Source organism: Loxodonta africana, chromosome 22 (genome assembly GCF_030014295.1).
Source record: "Loxodonta africana isolate mLoxAfr1 chromosome 22, mLoxAfr1.hap2, whole genome shotgun sequence".
NCBI classification, from domain to species: Eukaryota; Metazoa; Chordata; class Mammalia; order Proboscidea; family Elephantidae; genus Loxodonta; species Loxodonta africana.
This window is the reverse complement of record NC_087363.1, coordinates 49286617-49305936: the sequence shown is the minus strand read 5'-3', so window position 1 is coordinate 49305936 and position 19320 is coordinate 49286617. Positions and strand designations below refer to the sequence as shown.

At 40.7% G+C, this 19320-nt stretch overlaps 1 pseudogene; it reads right to left on the bottom strand.

Moving 5' to 3' along the window:
• Positions 1 to 743: 743 nt before the first annotated feature.
• Positions 744 to 19078, bottom strand: LOC100661820 (large ribosomal subunit protein eL32-like; annotated as a pseudogene).
• Between the last annotated feature and the right edge of the window lie 242 nt (positions 19079 to 19320).

Here is a 19320-nt window from a genome sequence, read left to right as displayed (position 1 = left end):
GTCCCTAATCAGAACTAATCTCTCCCTCCCTTAATTCTGGTGAAGGTGTACTCTTTTCTAGGATTCCCACTTTCTTCACTGTGCTGGTTACAGTATTGGTGACCATGTCTTTATCCCCAGATAGTTTATTGAGCTACTTGATTATAGGCGTTGTGTCATTCCATACAATGGCTCACAAAAACAGATACCAAATTTTTTATTGAATAACAATGGTTAACATTTATTGTCTTATATCAGTTTCTGTGCTAAGTATATTATATGTGTTATCTTATTTATTCCTAATAACCCCCCAAAAATACTGTTATTAATCTCATTTTACAAATTAAGAAACTAGAGATCTAAAAGGTTATAATTAGCCCAGGGTCACAGTCACACAGCTGTTAAATTTATATGACTCTACTATTATCTAAAGGATGTTAAGGAGTCCATGTGGCTCAGTGGTTAAACACTCAGCTGCTAACCGATAGGTCAGAGGTTTGAACCCACCAGCCAGTCAGCTGGATAAAAGACCTGGCAATCTGCTCCTGTAAAGATTATAGCCTTCGAAACCCTATGAGGCACTTCTACTCTGTCCTATTGGGTTGCTATGAGTTGGAATTGACTCAGCAGCACACAACAACAAAGGATGTTTAGAGTTGTAAAACAGGAGTTGAGAAAATCCTTAAAAATTCTCTTTTAAAAAATGATAAAAGTAACTTCAGCTTTTTTTTTTTTTAAGTTTTTTTGGTTTTATTTAGCAAAAATAACACTTGCAAACAAACTGTCTATTCATTTTCTTTGCTGTGCAGCCTGGCATTGGGATTGGTGACTCTGATGGTCAGCTGGGCTGCTCTTTCCACAATGGCTTTGTGGTTCTTGGAAGAAATGCTGGAAGCAATCTCAGCACAGTACGGTTTGTTGCAGACAGCAGCACTTTCAGTTCCTTGGCAGTGTGGACTATGAACTTGTAGAAGCCACTGGGCAGCATGTGCTTTGTTTGGCATCAAGATCTGGCCCTTAACTCTTCTCCACACCTGTTGTCAGTGCCTCTGGGCCTTCACCAGTTATGCTTAACTTTGACATAACATTCTGATTGGTGACAATTGAACTTCTAGGTCCACTTTTTGATAATCTTGGGCTCCTCCAGGGGTCTGAAGGCAGACAGGCTACTAGCAGGAGGTGGCTGCTACTTCCAAAGGCAGCGCCAAGGAAGAGGAACCCCATTTCTAATTAATTTTCTTCTAGATAATCTCATTCACTTCTTCTGGGAGCGTATATGGTACACACTCTTCGGAGAATATTTAGATATTATTTTCAAAAATTTCAATGTGCATTCAATTTGAATCAGTTGGAATTTCTTTTAACAGTAAAAATTAGTCACTCAAACAAGATAGAAATTTAGCTTTCTCTTACGTAAAAGAAATCCAGAGGGATGCACTGGATGGTGGCTGTAAGTTGTCAGGAGACCAGGCCCTCAGTCTTGCTGCTCCCTTGCCCTTGGCATGTCACTTCATGATCCAAGATGGCTGCTCAAGTCCTGCCAGCATGAAAGAGGAAGAGACAAAGAAAGGCATGCTCCTTCCTTAATAAGGGGATGTCTTAAAAGAATCAGGCAACACTTGAGCACATATCTCACTAGTTAAAACTAAGTCAAAATATTATACCTAGCTGCAAAGAGCCTGGGAAATGTACTCCTTTAACTAGCTCCACTGCTACCAAAAATAAATGTGAAATTATGTTATTAAAGAAGGAATAAACAGTGGATATTGCGAGTCAACTAGCAATCTCTTTCCTGAACTAACATAGAATTTCCACTTCTAGAAACTAGTTACACAGATATCAAAAATATACACATTAAATAAATTAAATTTTGTTCCTCCCAAATATGTGTTGGAATACAAACCTCTATACCTATAGGTGTAACCTAATCTAATGTAATGTAATCACTTTTTATAATACAATCTAATGTAATGTAGCCAATCTATCAGTTGAAGTCATATGAGTGTAGAGTAGACCCTGAACTTAGTCACTTCTGAGTTATAAAAAGAGCAGATAAGACACGGGTGTGCACACCTGGGGGAAGATAAATGCCATATGAGGATCGGTAAGCAACCAAAGAACATTTAGGGCTTCTGACAAGGAACAGACATGGCTGAGACCCTGATTTGTACTTTTAGTGTTCAGAACTGTGAGAAAATAAATTCCAGTTCTTTAAAACCACCCCCTTGTGGTATTTGTGATAAAACAGCACTAATATAGGGTCGCTATGAGTCAGAATCAACTCGATGGTAACAAGTTTGGTTTTTTTTTCTTGAGGTAACTAAGAAAGATAGCTATTGCAAGGCTATTGAAAATAACCAAACATTAAAAATTCTCGAGGATTTGGATAAATTAATTATAGTAATCCTTTACAATGTGATAATGCTCTGTGTACAGACATGGCTCAAGTGTATAGTAAGTAAAAATGAAACTCATAAAACAGGGATCAGAAGATGACCTATTTTTATAATATAAAACCCAAAACCAAACCTGTTGCCGTTGAGTCAATTCCGAAAATACATATAATTTAAAATGTTCACATTTTACTTTATATACTTCTGTATTGTCTTTAATGTTTTCACCAATATGTATAACCTTTACAAGGATTCACTTTTAAGTTAAACTTTGATTTACCAAAAAGGCATCCTTAACCTTAGGGTCTTTTACAGCCCTCAGTACAATTTTCTTTGACATTCCTCCTGCTGCGGTCTCAGTTCTTAACTCAGAGCAGCAGCTTTGTAAGGCTTCCAACTTAAAACTGTTAGGGATTGTTTTTTAACTACTCTTTTTTTAGGGGAGTTACTCACAGGGTTGCTATGAGTCAGAATCAACTCAAAGGCAATGGGTTTGGTTTTTTGGTTAGGGGAGTTACTACTGAGGTTGACACTGACCCCTTATCCTGTAGGCTGCTCCAGACTGCTCCACACCTATCCTTTCAGACTTTTTCAAAGGAAACTCAAGAAAAGGTTCACAGTTTCATAATGGGCTTTCATTGTCAAAAATGTTTGGGAAATGCTAAGTTAAAAAGATATTTCTACAGGATATTTCAGTGCCTTTAACAGTGAAAGATTGCTGTGAATCTCCAAAAAAAAAAAAAAAGAATATGTAAGAATACGCAGTGTTTAGAAAGCACATTACCAGAAAGAATGCTTCCTTATTTTTTTAAAAATAGACTTTCACATTGAATGGTGCTCAACCTTCACCAAACTGTTCCAGAGAAAAACTTGGGCAAATTACCCAACACACACAGGTCCTTCATGGTCCAACCTTTTCAATCATTCCTTTTTCTATCACCAGCTCACCACTCCTTTGCTCCACCTTAACAAATTTTTGGAGGTTTTCCAGACACACTAGTTAGCTCTTGTTCCTTCCTTCCCACCATTTTCACTTGGCCATTCCTACTTTTCCTTCAAACCTCTACTCAAAAGTTAGCCTCCTGTCCATCTTCTAATTCCCCACCTCCTCCTCTACACTCTTCCATAGTTTTGTTTACTTTGACCATAATACTTGCCAATCTCTATATAATATCAAATTAACTTATCAGCTTGCAACGCTAGAATGCAAATCCCTTAAGGACAGAGGCTTGGTATTATTGGGTTTTGTACTTTCAGAGCCTAAAACAGTTCCTGAAATGTAGATGTCTCAAGACATACTTTCGAATGTATAAATAGATAAAATTGATAGTAAGACAATGTGCTTCTTTAGGATAAGGCATAAAGTACAGAAATTGATCAGTTAGTGAAAAATTATTTTTAGAAATAAGAAATTGAAGAGGTTTTTACATGAAGGTTTCATGAGTGAAAGTACACTTTAAATGTTGTTTAAAATTTCAAATGGTTATCACGAAATAAAAAACATATCCTAGTTTGAGCTGAATCTTTATTTCTCATAAGTCTTGCTACATTTCCACATTAGGATGTTTTATTAGTCAAGGTTCTCTAGAGAAACAGAACGAGTAAGGTATGTGTGCGTGTGTGTGTGCATGTTTACATAGAGAGAGAGAGAGAGAATATTTTATGTTCATATAATATTAGCTAGAGAGAGGCTGATTTATTTTTAAGGAACTGGTTCTTGTGATTGAGGGGGCTGGCAAGTCCAAAATCCATAAACCCATAGGCCAGGTGACAGGTTGGTAACTCCAGCTGGATATCTATGCTACAGTCTTGAGGCAGAATCCTTCTCTCTCAGGAAACCTCAGTTTTTGCTCTTAAGGTCTTCAACTGATGCGATGAGGCCCACCCATATTGTAGAGGGTTATCTACCTTATTTAAACTCAGCTGATTTAAATGTTAATCGCATAGAAATATCTTCACAGCAACATCTAGACTAGAGGTCAGCCAATCAACTGGGCACCACAGGCTACCCAAGTTGACACATAAAATTAACCATCACAGATGTAAAACATTGACTTGTTACCATTGATGTAAATGTCCTGTCATCCAAAGTACAGGAATATTTATTGCTCCATGTAATTCATTTAAATCAGGGGTTCTCAGACTTCAGTATAATAATGATCGGGGACCCTTGTAATCTAGGTTCCAGCACTCCAGAATCTGATTATGTCAATCTCAGGCAAAATCCAGAAATGTGCATGGTTCATAAGCTGTGCCAGAAATTCTAACACTGGTGAATCACAGGACAGAATCTTACAAAACACTGATTTAAACTGTCAAGGTACTTTGCTTTTCCCTGACATTTATCAAACGTACCAAGAATCACGGGGATGACGCAGAGCAGGCAATATTTTGTTCTGTTATGCATAAGGCCACCATGAGTCGGAGCTGATTCGATAGCAACTAACAACAACAATAGCAGACTTGGGAACATAAAACAAGCCTGTGTATATGGTCCAAAACTAACTTGAAGTAGTCAACAATGATTCTAATGATAGAGAAATGCTAGCTGAGCTGACACACCATGTCCAAAATTGTAGACCCTAGGGACTACAATACTAGCCAAAAGATTATGTCCTTGAAAAGGGGGAATAATGGAAATTCTAACAGACCCTTATCTTACACCAAAATGAGCAGGTATTGCAACAATACAAATGACATGCTCTGCCAATAGCAGTCCCCTCCCATTCTAGGGCTCACTTTGAACATTTTGGTGTGTCCACTTGCTCACAAAACACCTGCGGCCCACTTCACAGGAGAGTGTTGGGAAACTGGGGGTCCATCGGGAGCTGTAGGGCTTTGAAAAGTCCCTGACCTGGAAGGTACAGCAGTCTGTACGAAGTTCCCCATCTGTAACTAAGCCAATTGATCAGAATCTTGCAAATGTTTAGGCGAAGTTGGTGAAAGCTCAGTACACTGGTATCTGGACCTGGATCTCAGTACTGAACAGATAGGTTAATGCTATCATTGAATCAACAGACAAGTCTGGGACTTATCTTAGCCATGTTTGTATTGGTGCGTGACCAAGTTATTTAACTTCTTGAAATCTCAGCAGCCTCATCTATAACACAGTGACAATAACTCCCATCTCACAGGGGTTGTTGGTAGATGGAACAATGCAGTGCACGAAAAACTGTTCATAAAATATTAGCTAATGCAATGGATAATGGTTGGACAATATGAGTAACGTAATTGAATTGCACGTGTAAAAGATGTTGAATTGACAAATGTTGTGTTATATATATATATAAAGCAATAAAAAATATATATATAAGCTAATGTAGATATACATTCACATGTATTTTCTTTGGCCATAGGTTGCACCCCTAGCCCTAAGCACCTGCTTCACAGTATGAGCTCTCAGGAGACCAGGTGACAGGCTGTGAATCTACCTGTATGACCCATCGCCATCATTGGCTGTTTCCTAAACAGCCTGTGCTGCTGATTGTGGGTGAATCAGGTTTCACAGTGGGCACTTTGAGCAACAGAAACCCTAGAGCTCATTCAGTGTGACCAGACATGGTCAGTTAATAAAAAATATTGGTCAAGTTGAGAAATCATTAAAAATGATGTACACATGCCTTAGATTTCTGTTGTAACTTACAATGCATAAATCGCATCCATTCTCTAATCTTTGATGTAAGCTCAAGGTTTTGTTATTGTGGACTTTAAATGGGGCCACTTATGAGAGTTCATACTCTAATAATATACTCTTGCATGAACAACTCAATCCGCTAGGATTTCCAGTTTGGAATTCTTTAAAGCAGGGTAAGAATGTAAAGTCCCTTGTGAAACAATCTTCACCCCCAACCCTCTTAGAATTATCTTGCCCAAGTCCAACTCAACAGTATTTTTTTTTAGCAACTCAATCTTACTTTCCCAAACGTTCAATTTGGGTTTCAAAGAATCAACAACTCTCGTTTTGCACTTAGGTTAAATCAGCTTATGAAACATTTAATTGAAGTATGTAATTACATAACAAATACAACTGGCATAAATACACAGGCAGCAACACATCTGACTCCTGGCAAGTATACAACTACACTGGTGGGAATGGAAGTACTGGATGAAATAAAGCAGTGTCTAGTTGGTATTCTTTGGGCTTCAGGCTTAGGGGCTGGAAAGCACTCGTTGATCTGCTGGTTAAAGGGAGATTAGTTAAGAGTTTATCATGCATCAACTTGTCTAATAAAGAAGCATAAAATACTAGCAAACAGAGACTTAGAATTGGTGTGGACCAAAAGGAGCCTTGTCCTGCCAGAGCCACTTTCAGGAATCGCTGTCACAGGGCATGCAGAGAGGAGAAAACAATGACAGGCCTCACGAAGAGAAAGGGCTATCGCAATCTCTGGGGCTCTCCCTTCCTCCCTCCCTCTCTTCCTTTCTTTTTACTATGATAAGTATATATATGGAGTCCCTGGGTGGTACAAACGGTTAACATGCTTGGCTACTAACCAAAAGGCTGGAGGTTGGAGTTCACTCAGAGGCATCTCAGAAGAAAGGCTTGGCAATCTACTTCTAAAAAATCAGCTGTTGACACACCTGGGGTCGATCTGAATCAGAATCAACTCAATGGCAACCGGGTACTGGTATCTGTACTGGTATAAGGACACCAGTCATTGAATTAGGGCCCACCCTAGTATGACCTCTTCTTAACTTGATTACACCTGCAAAGACCCAGTTTCCAAATAAGGTCACATTTATAGGTACTGGGCATTAAGACTTGAGCATATCTTTTGGGGGGACCCAATTCAACCCAGCAGATGCCTTATGACAACAGTAGCAGCAATTAATAGTTATAAAGTTTTTCTCATGGTCAGGCACTATTCTGAGTGCTCTATAGACATTATCTTATCTCTGGTTTACAATAACTATGAGGATATCTCCCCATTCCACAAATAAGCCCCATTAGCCCCGTTTCACAAAGAAACTGACTTTCAGGAGGTTAAAATTTTACTCACGAACACAGAGCTGGTAAATAGCAGAGCTTGAATTCAAACCCAGGTCTGTCTTACACCAAAGCGAATGTCTTTAGCCATATCACAGAAAAAGGAAGGGAGAAGGGGAATCTTCTTGGCTGTGGTGATTTAAAGGCGCATGCTGCGGTTTTAACAACTACAGTTGTAAATACATAAATGACATCCTGGAAGGCACATTTGGAAGCTTAAACTTCCAAATCAACAGTACAGATGATGCAAAAAAGCTTTACAGTGTCTTGGATATGACAACAGTCAGTAGCATTTTCCTGGTGAGGAAATCTGGAATAATCTGTTAGTGATGATGATGATGACTATGATGATGAGGGCTATGAAGATGTGAGAAGAGTAGGAAGAGGTGGGGCACTGCTTCAATATTAGGCAGACAGCCCTTCTAACTTACTATCATTTTTTTTTTAGTTCTGCCTGAGAAAATACCACTATAAAATACTGCCCTGAAGAATCACCTATGTGGCAGGCCAAACCTTGACCATTTAGTATTTAAAAATATACAGTATATCTCTCCCACTATACTTAACAGAGTGAACTCTTACCCTGATGCCACACCAATGGCAGGCTAAAATGCTTTGGAAAATAGCCCTTTTTAAAGAAATTCACATACATATCATATACACCTTCTCCTCACTTATTATCTTGTTATCCAACATTTCACATTTATGACAATAGTAAAAAATCTACCATCCAACTATTTTGCACATTAACAACGTACATCTGGAGTAACAAACGCTGAGGTGTGAGGTGAGAGTAACACTAGCATGATTCTCAGTAGTTTGGCAGTTATGTAATGATGTAATTTGGCAGCTATGTAATGATGTAGCCATCCTTCATTTTGTGATCTGATGTGGTCATCCTCCATTTTCACATAAAGATCTGGTCTTTGGAACCTAACCACATCAGTAAATGAGGAGAGGATGTATTTGCTTTCTCCAACCATTCTGGTGGGATTGGGAGAGATGTTAACATTAGCATTCCTTCTTTAGCAATAAGACTTGCTCAAAGTCACAAAGCTCTCTATAGATATTAGAACCAATTTGTTTTCCATATGTACTTAGAAATAAGACAAGATGACACAGCAGGGAGAAAAACAGACACAAACTGAATATTGTCTGCCGATATTCCTCAAAACAAAAACCAGCCTTGAATAATCAAGAGATTATCATATTAATATTTCAAGATGCTTGGTTGAAAGGCATTTCATAGAAATTGAAAGTCTTTTCATCCATTCACCAAATACATATCTCCAGAACACCTACTAAGAGCCACCCAAAGTGGGAGGGCACCAGGCAGACCAAAAACCCATTCTAACCCATGGCAGCCTCATGTGTTACAGAGTAGAACTACTCTATAGGGTTCTATTGGCTGTAATATTTATTACAAGCAGATTGCCAGGCCTTTTTCTCCACGGTGCTGCTGGGTGGGTTCAAAGCATTTAACTTTTAGTTAGTAAGCCAAGCATAAACTATTTTCATCACCCAGGGACTTCACAGTGATAAACAGAAATATAAGATCCCTACCCATGATCTCTTAGCTGTCTGTTATGCACTTTCCAGCACTGAGTGGCCAAATTCTCTAAAGCAGGGTTTATTAAACCATTTCCATGACCCCTAGCCAGTCCATGGGTGGTGGCCTGCAACACATCCACAAACCTCCTGAAAGTACAGAAAGAGCTTTGGTTATTGTGTGCTTATTTTTCTAACAAATGAATTCATAGCTTCTATTTAGTTCTCAAAAGGGTTCATGACCCCAAAAAGTTAAGAACCAACTGGAAAAAATCATGATTGAAATCAAGGGATATACAAGGATCTAGAGCTTGGGTGGTGCAAGCAGTTTGAGATTGGTTGCTAACCAAAAGGAACCCACCCAGCAGCTCCACAGAAGAAAAGTCCTGGCGATCTGCTTCCGTAAAGATTACAGTCAAGAAAACCCTGTGGAACAGTTCTACTCTGTCACACATGGGGTCACCCTGAGTCAGGGGCCAACTTGACAACCACCAACAACAACATTCCCAGTGAAAGGCCAACTCTCCCCACTGCCACTCCATCTCCCCATCAAACTCTGGTCACATTTTGTCTGACAAATCTCCAATAGCCACTAAGGTATAATGGTGTAATATTTGCCTTGTAAACTCCGAAGTATATATAAATAAGAGTTAATGGTATGGTCATTATTACTCAATTTCTAGGTTGTCTTTTCCAACTGTTTCAGAGAAAGACAAATATTTAATGACCAGCCACTGTGTTCCAAGGACTTTAGTGTGCAATGCTGGTCATTTATGAAGTGAGGAAAAGAGGGACTCAGCACTCTAGCTATCACATTGTCCAATTAGTTTAATGTTTTCCATTTCTTTTTTTTTTTTTTCCTTCTATCCTACCTCCCTGCATTTATTTTTTAAGGATTCACATACACTAGAAAATTTTAGGCCTCCGAGGGATTTTTAAGTGGTTATTAATTCTGTATATTTTAAAATGATATCAGTGCATCCTGGAGCTAAATGGGACCAAGTGGTTATTATGAAGATAATAAATAAATAAAGACATTCCCGCTGAGCTAAGAATAGACACGTAGGTCTATGAACGTAGGGACACGCAGGGAACGTAGACACATAGGGAAATGAATGTTTTTCATCACCCTGGGTATAGTGTACAGGCTGCATCCTTAATTGTACAACAGTGACAAGATTTCATTCCCTTCTTTTATTTAATATATACCACAGTGAAAAATCTTCTTAAGAATTTAAGCAAGCACTGTCAGATAACTGCCATCTTTGAAGACTGACACTCAAATAAACACACATGCACATAGACAAATACGTTCTGCTTTCTCCAGCTTACATTTCAGGGCTGTTTCTCCTACAAATATGACTTATTTCTATAAATAATTGCACTTATTTTGACTAGTCTGGCTTTTAAAGACAGTTTAGTTATAGTCATTACAACAGCATTTGGAAATGGTCTATTTGTTCCCTTTATCCCAGCACACACACTATCAATTCATCTTGTGGTTTTGAAAGAAGCTCCACAGGAATCCTCTGTTTTCAAAGTCAGGCAAGCGTGTAATATCTCTAGGTTTTTCTAGATTTAAAGCAAAGTATATGGAGAGAAAGTGCTCCTGCCTTCCGTCGCTGTTAAATTCAAAGGAAACGCAGTTGTTTGGCTTTGCACAACGCGAACATCTTGCTGCTGACAGCTCTAGTAATAGTTGCTTGGCTAGCAGCAAGAGCCTCAGAATGTGTAAATCAAATTCTATTTGCTTACAGAGGAAGTAAATCAAAGGCTGTTTTTGTTGGTTTTTGAGCCCAGCACATGGTCCTGGCCACAAATGGAATTTGACACTCAATCCATCCCTACCACTTACTTGAGGGATATAAGTCTGTCGATAAGCTTAAAAGTAGCTAAGAAGTTCACTCAAGCAATGGTCTGCCCAGTCCAAACTTATGATACATTTGCTTAAGTTCTCTAAACAGACTCTCCTATTTTTTGTTTATAAGTAATTTCCCTTCACATCAGATTCCAATTCACTGCATTATCTCAAAAACAGCCTAAACTTCAGTTTCCCTCTTTGTGGGGTAAAGAATTTAGCTTCACCCAAAGTAAGGTGGCCTTTGTACTTGGGTCCTAAAAAATATCCCTTGGGATAATCAGGGTGCCTTGGTCTAGGACTTCCAGGCCACAACAGAGGATTTGTGCTAATGAATGAGGGCTGGCCATACCAGAAAAGACTGACCTAGGAGGCCAATATCAACTAGCCTCAGGAGGCATGATTTAGCCTATCTTGTAAGACTAGCTGGTTAATAAAAGCTCACAATGCGAAGGCTCAGAGAGCTTCCTGGTTGGTGAAAGACATCCACACGTCTGAGAGGGTAGTGGATTCTTTGGGACATGGAAGTTTCGCGTTGGGAACCCTCCCAGACCTCATTCTTGCATCTCTTCGCTATAATAAATCTATAATCATAAGTATAGTACTTTCCATGAGCTCTGTGAGTAGTCCCAATGAATTCCCGAACCCAAAGGAGAGGGGGAGCCAACAAGTGAAAGCGAGGGCATCATGTGGACTCCCAAACTTGGGGCTGGCATCTGCCCATTTGGCAGTCTAAAGGACGATGTCTCCTCACCCTGTATGATCAGCCCTAGTTCCAGGTAGCTAGGGTCAGAAAGACAGTGTGCGGTGTAGTTGGCTGCTATCACAAATTACTGAGAAGTGTGAAAGTGGGGACCGGATCAATCTTCATATTTGGGGGATTGGCTTAATGCTGATTCTTATCCATGAAGTTATCCATAAACTTTCTCAATCATAAAACAGTTCCAATTCAAATCTAAGCTAAAAATATAAGGCTGTCTGGAAGAAGCTCAGCTGGGATGCCTCTTTTTTTTTTTTTTTTCCTGTTGCTGATACCCCGGCTCTTTGAGGAGGAAGCAGATGCTCTGTGTTCCTTCATGATGACTGACTGCAAGATTTCTGTGCAGATTGTATTTCTACGAACCAGGCTAGCCACTTACAAATACGAAAGGGGAACTGGATTCTTTAAGCCAGGTGGAAACTTACTTAGGGACAGTAAAGATTTTGTTTCTGTGATTGCATTAAATACACACAAACAGGGAAATGTTTCTAAGTAGTGCAGCCTAATGGTTAAGCGTGCAGGTTTTGCTGCCAAACAGGATGGGTTCAAATTTCATCTCTGTCACTAGCTGGCTGTGTGGCCTTGGGCAAGTTACTAAACCTTGGGATGCAACAGTTTTCTCTTTTGTAATGTGAAGCTAACGATGGTATCTCTCTCACAGGGAAGTGTGAGAATTAAATTACATGATCTATAACCTCACCCTTTGGAAATTCAAAATTCACTGGCTTCATTACACAGAGCTTCAGATCTTATCTGGCTTTGGCCCATTCAAAGTGGGGTGGGGAGGACTTCTTACACCCAGGGAAACCATCCATCCAGGCATTTCCCTAAACTGAAACAAGTCTCTCCTAAAAAGGAATTCTGCTTTTAGCTTTAAAATTAAACAAGCACAGGGCCTAGCCCCCACTCAGTTCTCAGCAACTGTGAACGGAGTCTGAATCTGTAGCTTGCCCATTTTCATTTCCTCAAATTCTTGGTCCAAAATCTTTCTTACTATTATTCAGAGAGTCAGTTGACTGGACACCTACCTGCCTGTACTTTTACCCCTTGGGGAGATGCTCTTTTTACTGTCCCAGAACTTTTACTAATCATGATATCTCTTTTTTATTTTGGTTTTTCTGTTTCCTGCAGTCTCTACTGTCAGGAATCACAGAAGCAGAGAGAAGGAAGAGAAGAGGATAGGAGTAGCAATCAGTTACTCGCACTGCTGATGAGCAGTGTGACACCCAGGTCATCAGGCAGCTACTCTATGGCTCTAATATCCAAACCATATGCAATCCTTCAAAAGGCCCAACTTTCATGGCCAATATTCTTGTCTACCTTATTCATATAAGAATTCATATGATAAACCTTTTGCTCCTTGAGATAGCATGATCGAGTCTCTTTTCCCCCAAAATAAAAGAACTTACTTCACATGCTTCCCATTGGATGGACATTTTGTCCTTCTCACATTCACAACTGAGTTTCACAGAGAAGCAGGCCACATCTGCCCTTCTGCATCCATCATATGTCTTCCTCACAATGTAGCAGGAGACCATGGAGTTGTCTTCAATTCTGAGCTCACATCTGGGCTTCTATTGTAGGACCAGCAGAGAATTCCATTGGTCTACATCCCTTCTTAGAACCCACTATTTCCCAATTATGTCTCCATGAGAAAACAAGCATCAAAATGGAAAGAGTCCTGAGCAAAGATAAGTATTATGGCCCCTGGGAGAATCCTCTGGTCCTGGGAATGTGGCCCTTCTAAGTCCCAAGGAACTGTCCCGAGGGAGAATCACCAGAAAATGTCCTGAGATGCCTCAGATCACAGAAGTCTCCAAACCTTGTGGACATGATCCTACCCTATTGTTGGGCTGCAAGAAGGAGTGGGCTTGACTTTAATTCATCAAACATTTGTCCTTTACAGCCATTAGCCACAGCTTTCTGAGCCTTAAACCAAATTCTCTGTGTTAGTCTTAGGACATGTCTCCGAGACCCCACAACCTACTAGCTTACTGTGATTCAGAGTCCATGGTTGTCTTTGTGTACCTGGGCTCCTCCACGTCTCTCATCTCAACTTTAGAAGGGGATGATATTCCACTTGCTTCACATTCTCAGTATTCATCAGCAGGCAATCCTTCAACTCCTCTAACCCAGTTTAGCACCTAGAACCATTAGAACCAAAACATTCACGTCATTGTACTAGGAACCAGAAGATCTGGGTTTTAGTCTTGAACCTATTCTTACGTGATCTTGGCAATAGACCTGATTTCACCTCCTAAACTCCACTGGTACTCCCTATTTTGTATACTCACCATTTTGATATGAGAGAGTGGACACAAAAAGCATTTTGCAAACCATAAATTTCTACACAAACTCAAGAAATTATTAAAACTTAAGCATACCTGTTGGAGTTTCCTTTTTGAGACTGACAGCTCTTCCTATTGATTATTCTGTCCATAACAACAGACTGGAAGTGGCCTTACTGCTTCTATGAGAGTGAATCTATTTTTCTGCAAGTGCTGTTTCCTTCTCATTTATTGATTTGCATCAAATACCACTTAACGGCTTAAATGTTTATATTATGTGTACTTTTCTAATAGCTTAATTCCCACAAAATAAAAAGGTACATTATCTCTTACTGCAGAAAGAGTCCTCCTTTTCCAAGCCATTTGTGTTTCCATTTCCCCAAGACAGAATTTACATAAATGGATTAGTGGCACAGAAACAAAATACAGTCCTTGGAGCTGAAAATGTGACTGGAAAAGGAGCTTGTTTTCTGAAACTATCTGGATCTTTTCACTCACAATAGTTTTTCCAAAGTCTAAATTGATAGAGTAGTACTTGATAACCAAGGCAGCTGAAATGACAGAGAGTTATCATTTCCCCTAAGGGGAAAAGAAGGCAAGATTTCTGATTCCATTTGGATGATTGTCCAAAACTTTAAGTATTGGGCCCATTTTCTACCAGGGGAGGCCGATGACAATAATCAACAATTGTTTTCATAGAGAGGAGCTAAAGAAACTTTGTAAAATTTTTTTCAAAACTGTTTTTTCGTAGTGTATTGGTTTCCTAGGACCTGCTGTAACAAATCACCACAGCTTGGTGGCTTAAGATTCTCCCACGTGTCTGTCAGTTTGTGGCTTAAGACAACAGAAATTTATTCTCTCCCACTTCTGGAGGCCAAAAGACCCAAATCTAGCAGAGCCATACTCTGAGGGCTCTTGGGGTGGCTCCGTTCCTCACCTCTTCTAATTCCTGGTGGCTACCCCAGAATTCCTGGGCTTTGCGGCTGCAAAATTCTGATCTCTGCCTTCATCTTCTCACCGCCTTCTCCACTGCGTGTCTGTGTGTTTTCCTCTCCCCTCTTGAATGTCCCTCTGCCTCTGTCTTATAAAGACATGTGTGATGGCCTTTCGGGCTGGTTGGGATACAAGGAGCCCTGGTAGTGCAGCGGTTAAGTGATCAACTGCTAACAGAAAGGTTGGCAGTTCCAAACCACCAGCGGCTCCTGGGGAGATAGATATGGCAGTCTGCTTCCATAGAGATTCACAGCCTTGGAATCCCCGTGGGGTCCCTATGAGTTGGAACCAACTCGACAGTAGTGGGTGGGATAATACGAGGTAATCTCCTCATCTCAAAAGCCTTAACTTAATCACATCTGCAAAAATCCTATTTTCAAATAAGGTCACATTCACCAGTTCCAGGGATTTGACATGGAAATATATTGGCTATTGTTCAGCCCTCCACACATGGGTAGAGAAAAGATACTTTCAATACCTTTTTTTCTAGATCATTAGTTTTCAAGATAATTTTTTAAAAGCCTTGGAGTATTGACATGACATAGCAGGAATTGCAGAGGAAAGTAAGATGTAGCTGAGTCTTGAGGCTCCTTTCTTCCCCATTATCATTACCGGTTGCCTTCAAGTCAATTCCAACTCACGGCAACCCCATGTGTATCAGAGTAGAACTGTGCTCCATAGGGTTTGCGATGGGTGATGTTTCCGAAGTAGATCGCCAAGCCTTTCTTCTGAGGTGCCTCTGGGTGGACTGAAACCTCCAACATTTTGGTTAGCAGCTAAGGGCGCTAACTCATGATCTAGAATAGCCCCACTTTTCTCTGTTTTAGAGAATAAGGTCCTGCTACAAATGTCATTGAAAAGAAAGATTCGGGGGGTCATGAACAAGGCTGAAAACTCCTGCTCAAGATCAGTGATTCTCAAAATGCTTTTCTGGCTCTAGACAATTCACCTGGGGACCTTTCTTAAAAGGACACACACTCCCAGCCTGGGAGATTCTGGGGTAGAGCCTTGAGATCTGCATTTTAAGAGGTACCGAGGTGATTTCATCTTGCTGCCAGGTTTAGATACCACATGTTGTTGTGTGCCATCAAGTTGATTCCGAATCATAGTGACCCCAGAAGATGAATAGAACTGCCCCATAAGGTTTTCTAGGCTGTAATCTTTACAGGAGGAGTTCACCAGGTCTTTTCTCCCCAGGAGCTGCTAGTGGTTCCAACTGCTCTCTTCTTACCTGAGGAACAGCTCTCTTCTTACCTGAGGATCTTGGTGGCTTTCATGGTTCTCCCCTAGTCCTGCATGAGCAAAGAGCTCCTACAGAATTCCTCCATCTTGTCCTTATCTTTTCTCTCATTCCCACCCTCTTCTGCCCCCACTACTTTATACAGAAACATACTTCCAAAGTAGCACATGAAAGGTCTAAAGGACTAAATTAGGGATGCTGGGGAGAAACTATTCCTGTCCCTGCCGCCACCCCATCCCAACTTTTTATATCTATGTCTGTTATTTCTGTCTAGTATGCCCTGGGCTCCATTACAGAACATGACATTTTTCAGCAGAAAGAAATTGTGCCTAAGATACACCTGCCATGTTTATGTCTGTCAACTTAGCTTTCTATTTGGACCGTTAAGGAACATTCATTAAAGAATGAACAACTGTTCTAATTAGCAGTAAGCTGTTTGGAGACAGAGATGTCTTCTTCCTCCTTGGCTTTGACAATAAAGCAAAGGCACCAGGCCATTGGAAATGGCTCTTTTCTGGGGCAAATAGAACTTCTGGTCATTTTGTGGTACAGTGGACAAAGCTTGGCATTTGAAACACAAAGATATGATGAGTTCAGATCCTCACCTTTTCATTCACTAATTGTGTAACCTTAGGCAAGTGTTTTTCCTCTCTGAACTTCCACGTCATCTGTAACACGAGTATAAAAATAACACTGAGCTCAGAAGGATTATTGTGAGCATTAAACTATTCACTGAGACACAGAACTACCATGTATCTGGCACACAGTAGGGTAATGTTAATAAACATGAATGCTCTCCCCTCCCAGTTTATTTCATTTCATTAAGTAGGATTAAAAAAACTCATTGCTGTAGAGTCAATTCGGACTCATAGCGACCTTATAGGACAGAATAGAACTGCCCCATAGAGTTTCCAAGGAGCACCTGATGGATTCGAACTGCTGACCTGTTGGTTAGCAGCCATAGCACTTAACCACTACACCACCAGGGTTTCCTCAAATAGGACAAAACAAAAAACCAAGCCAGTTGCCATCAAGTTGATTCCAACTCAAATAGGAAAACGCAGTGTTAGAGTGTGTGGAAGTATGGTATGCTACACCTAATGATACAAGACATGATTTTACACGGTCGTTGGTGGTAGTGGTTGTTGCTGTTGAGTCAATTTCTACTCCTGGCAACCCCACCTATGCAGAATAGAACTGTTCCATAGGGCTTTCAAGGGTGTGACTTTTCAGAAGCAGATCGACAGGACTGTCTCCAGAGGAGCCTCTGGGTAGGTTCAAACCACCAGCCTTTTGGCCAGTAGTCGAACACACAACCATTTGCACCACCCAGGGACTCCTTTTTATGTGGTACATGTATTTATTTTTATATGCATTATTAAATAATACTAGCCCTTCAAACCCATAGTTTCACAGGAAACTTTGCTTAGGGCAAAACTAAATATGTAAGTTAAAAAACAAGTCAGTCAATTAAAGGGAAAATATTAAGTTGATAATATTACAGGCAGTGCACAGATATAAAACATTGTAAAGGTGGTACATGAATGATTGAATTTGGGGAAACATTGAGATATATATACAAGTGTCTGCTCTCAATGTTTACTGAATATAAGTATTTTTCTGAATGGTCCAAAAGGGGCTGCAGAAGCAAAAGGTGGAAGCTACAGAAATAACGATTTCCTATTTTTATGGAAGAACTTTCCAAGAGAGCTGAACAAAGATGGAATAGACCAAGTAAGTACTCTGCTACTGGAGACATTCAAGCAGACGTTGTTGTTATTGTTAGCTGCTGTTGAGTCAGCCCCGACTCATGGTGACCCCATGTACAATGGAAGGAAATGCTGCCTGGTCCTATACCATTCCTGTGATAGGTTGTGGATCAGACCATTGTGATCCATAGGATTTTCATTGGGTAAATTTTGGAAGTAGATTACCAGGCCTTTCTTCCTAGTCCTTCTTAGTCTGAAAGCTCTGCTGAAACCTGTTCAGCATTATAACAACCCGCAAACTTTCACTGAGGGATAGGCAGTGGCTGTGTATGCCAGGAATCGAACCTGGGTCTCCTGCATGGAAGGCAAGAATTCTACCGCTAAACCGTCATTGTCCCCCAAACAGACATTAGCAGACGTGGTTGCAGAAATGACACGGTGGGGATTCAGGCTTCAGATGGATGATAAGACTGTGTGCCAGTTAAAGTCCATTTGGACCACATGAGGCTATGTGCCTATGATTAGAAGGGCTTCTGTTGGTGAAGCTTACCCATCATAGCAAACCCATTTAATAACATTCCTGGGAAAAGGTAGTATTCTTCAGTAGTTGAGAGCTTGGAAGTTCTCTGCTGGGCCCCAGAGTCACCTGACTAAGTTTACACGACCTGCCTTGGTCTCTGTGCATGGAGATTTCCATCGCATTTCACAGGGTTTGCACTTTCTACTCACTGAGTGCTTTCTTTGGGCATATAGTCCGGATCCTCCACTGCCGTGATTTCCTTTGGGTATGAACGAAAGGCACAGAGTAATTAAAGCCCACACACGCCAGCTCATCTGACTGACTGATGTGCACTCCCCTCTGATTGGGGCTGATTTGAATAAGAATGCCAAGCAGGCAGAGCCAAGAGAAAGCCAAGTCATAAATTCACAAAAGAAAATGTCAGACCAGGGCTGTGTTGACACCCCCAGCCCAGCTCCTCCACCCCTCCCCGCAGTGAGTACACATCCTCAAATGGAAGACTTGTGTGTGCAGTGCCTGGGATTCCACAGTGAGCCTCTTCGGAAAAAGATCCAACCTTCTGGCCTGACTACCTGGTTGCCTCTACTCTTGACTAAAATCCCTTTAATACATAATATAGTCCTTATAAAGCAAGCGTCCCCGGGAAAGGAAGCACCACGTCTGAAATTCAGGCTGACATGAAGTGACCCATCTGACCACAGAGATAGACAGCTGCCTTCCAGTCAACTCTGACTTATGTCCACCTTATGTACAACAGAAAGAAATGTTGCCTGGTCCAGTGTCATCTTTACGATCACCGGCATGTTCGAGTCCATCATTACATCTATTGTGCCCTCGTCCTCGCCCTCACTGGCCCTTAACTTTGCCGAACATGAGGTCCTCCTGCTGCGATTGATGCCTCCTGATGATGTGTCCAAAGCAAGCAAGGCAGACAATATTCTGTTGTGATCCACAGGGTTTTCACTGGCTGATTTTCAGAAGTAGATCACTAAGCCTTTCTTCCTAGTCTATCTCACTCTGGAAGCTCTGTTGAAACCTGTCCACC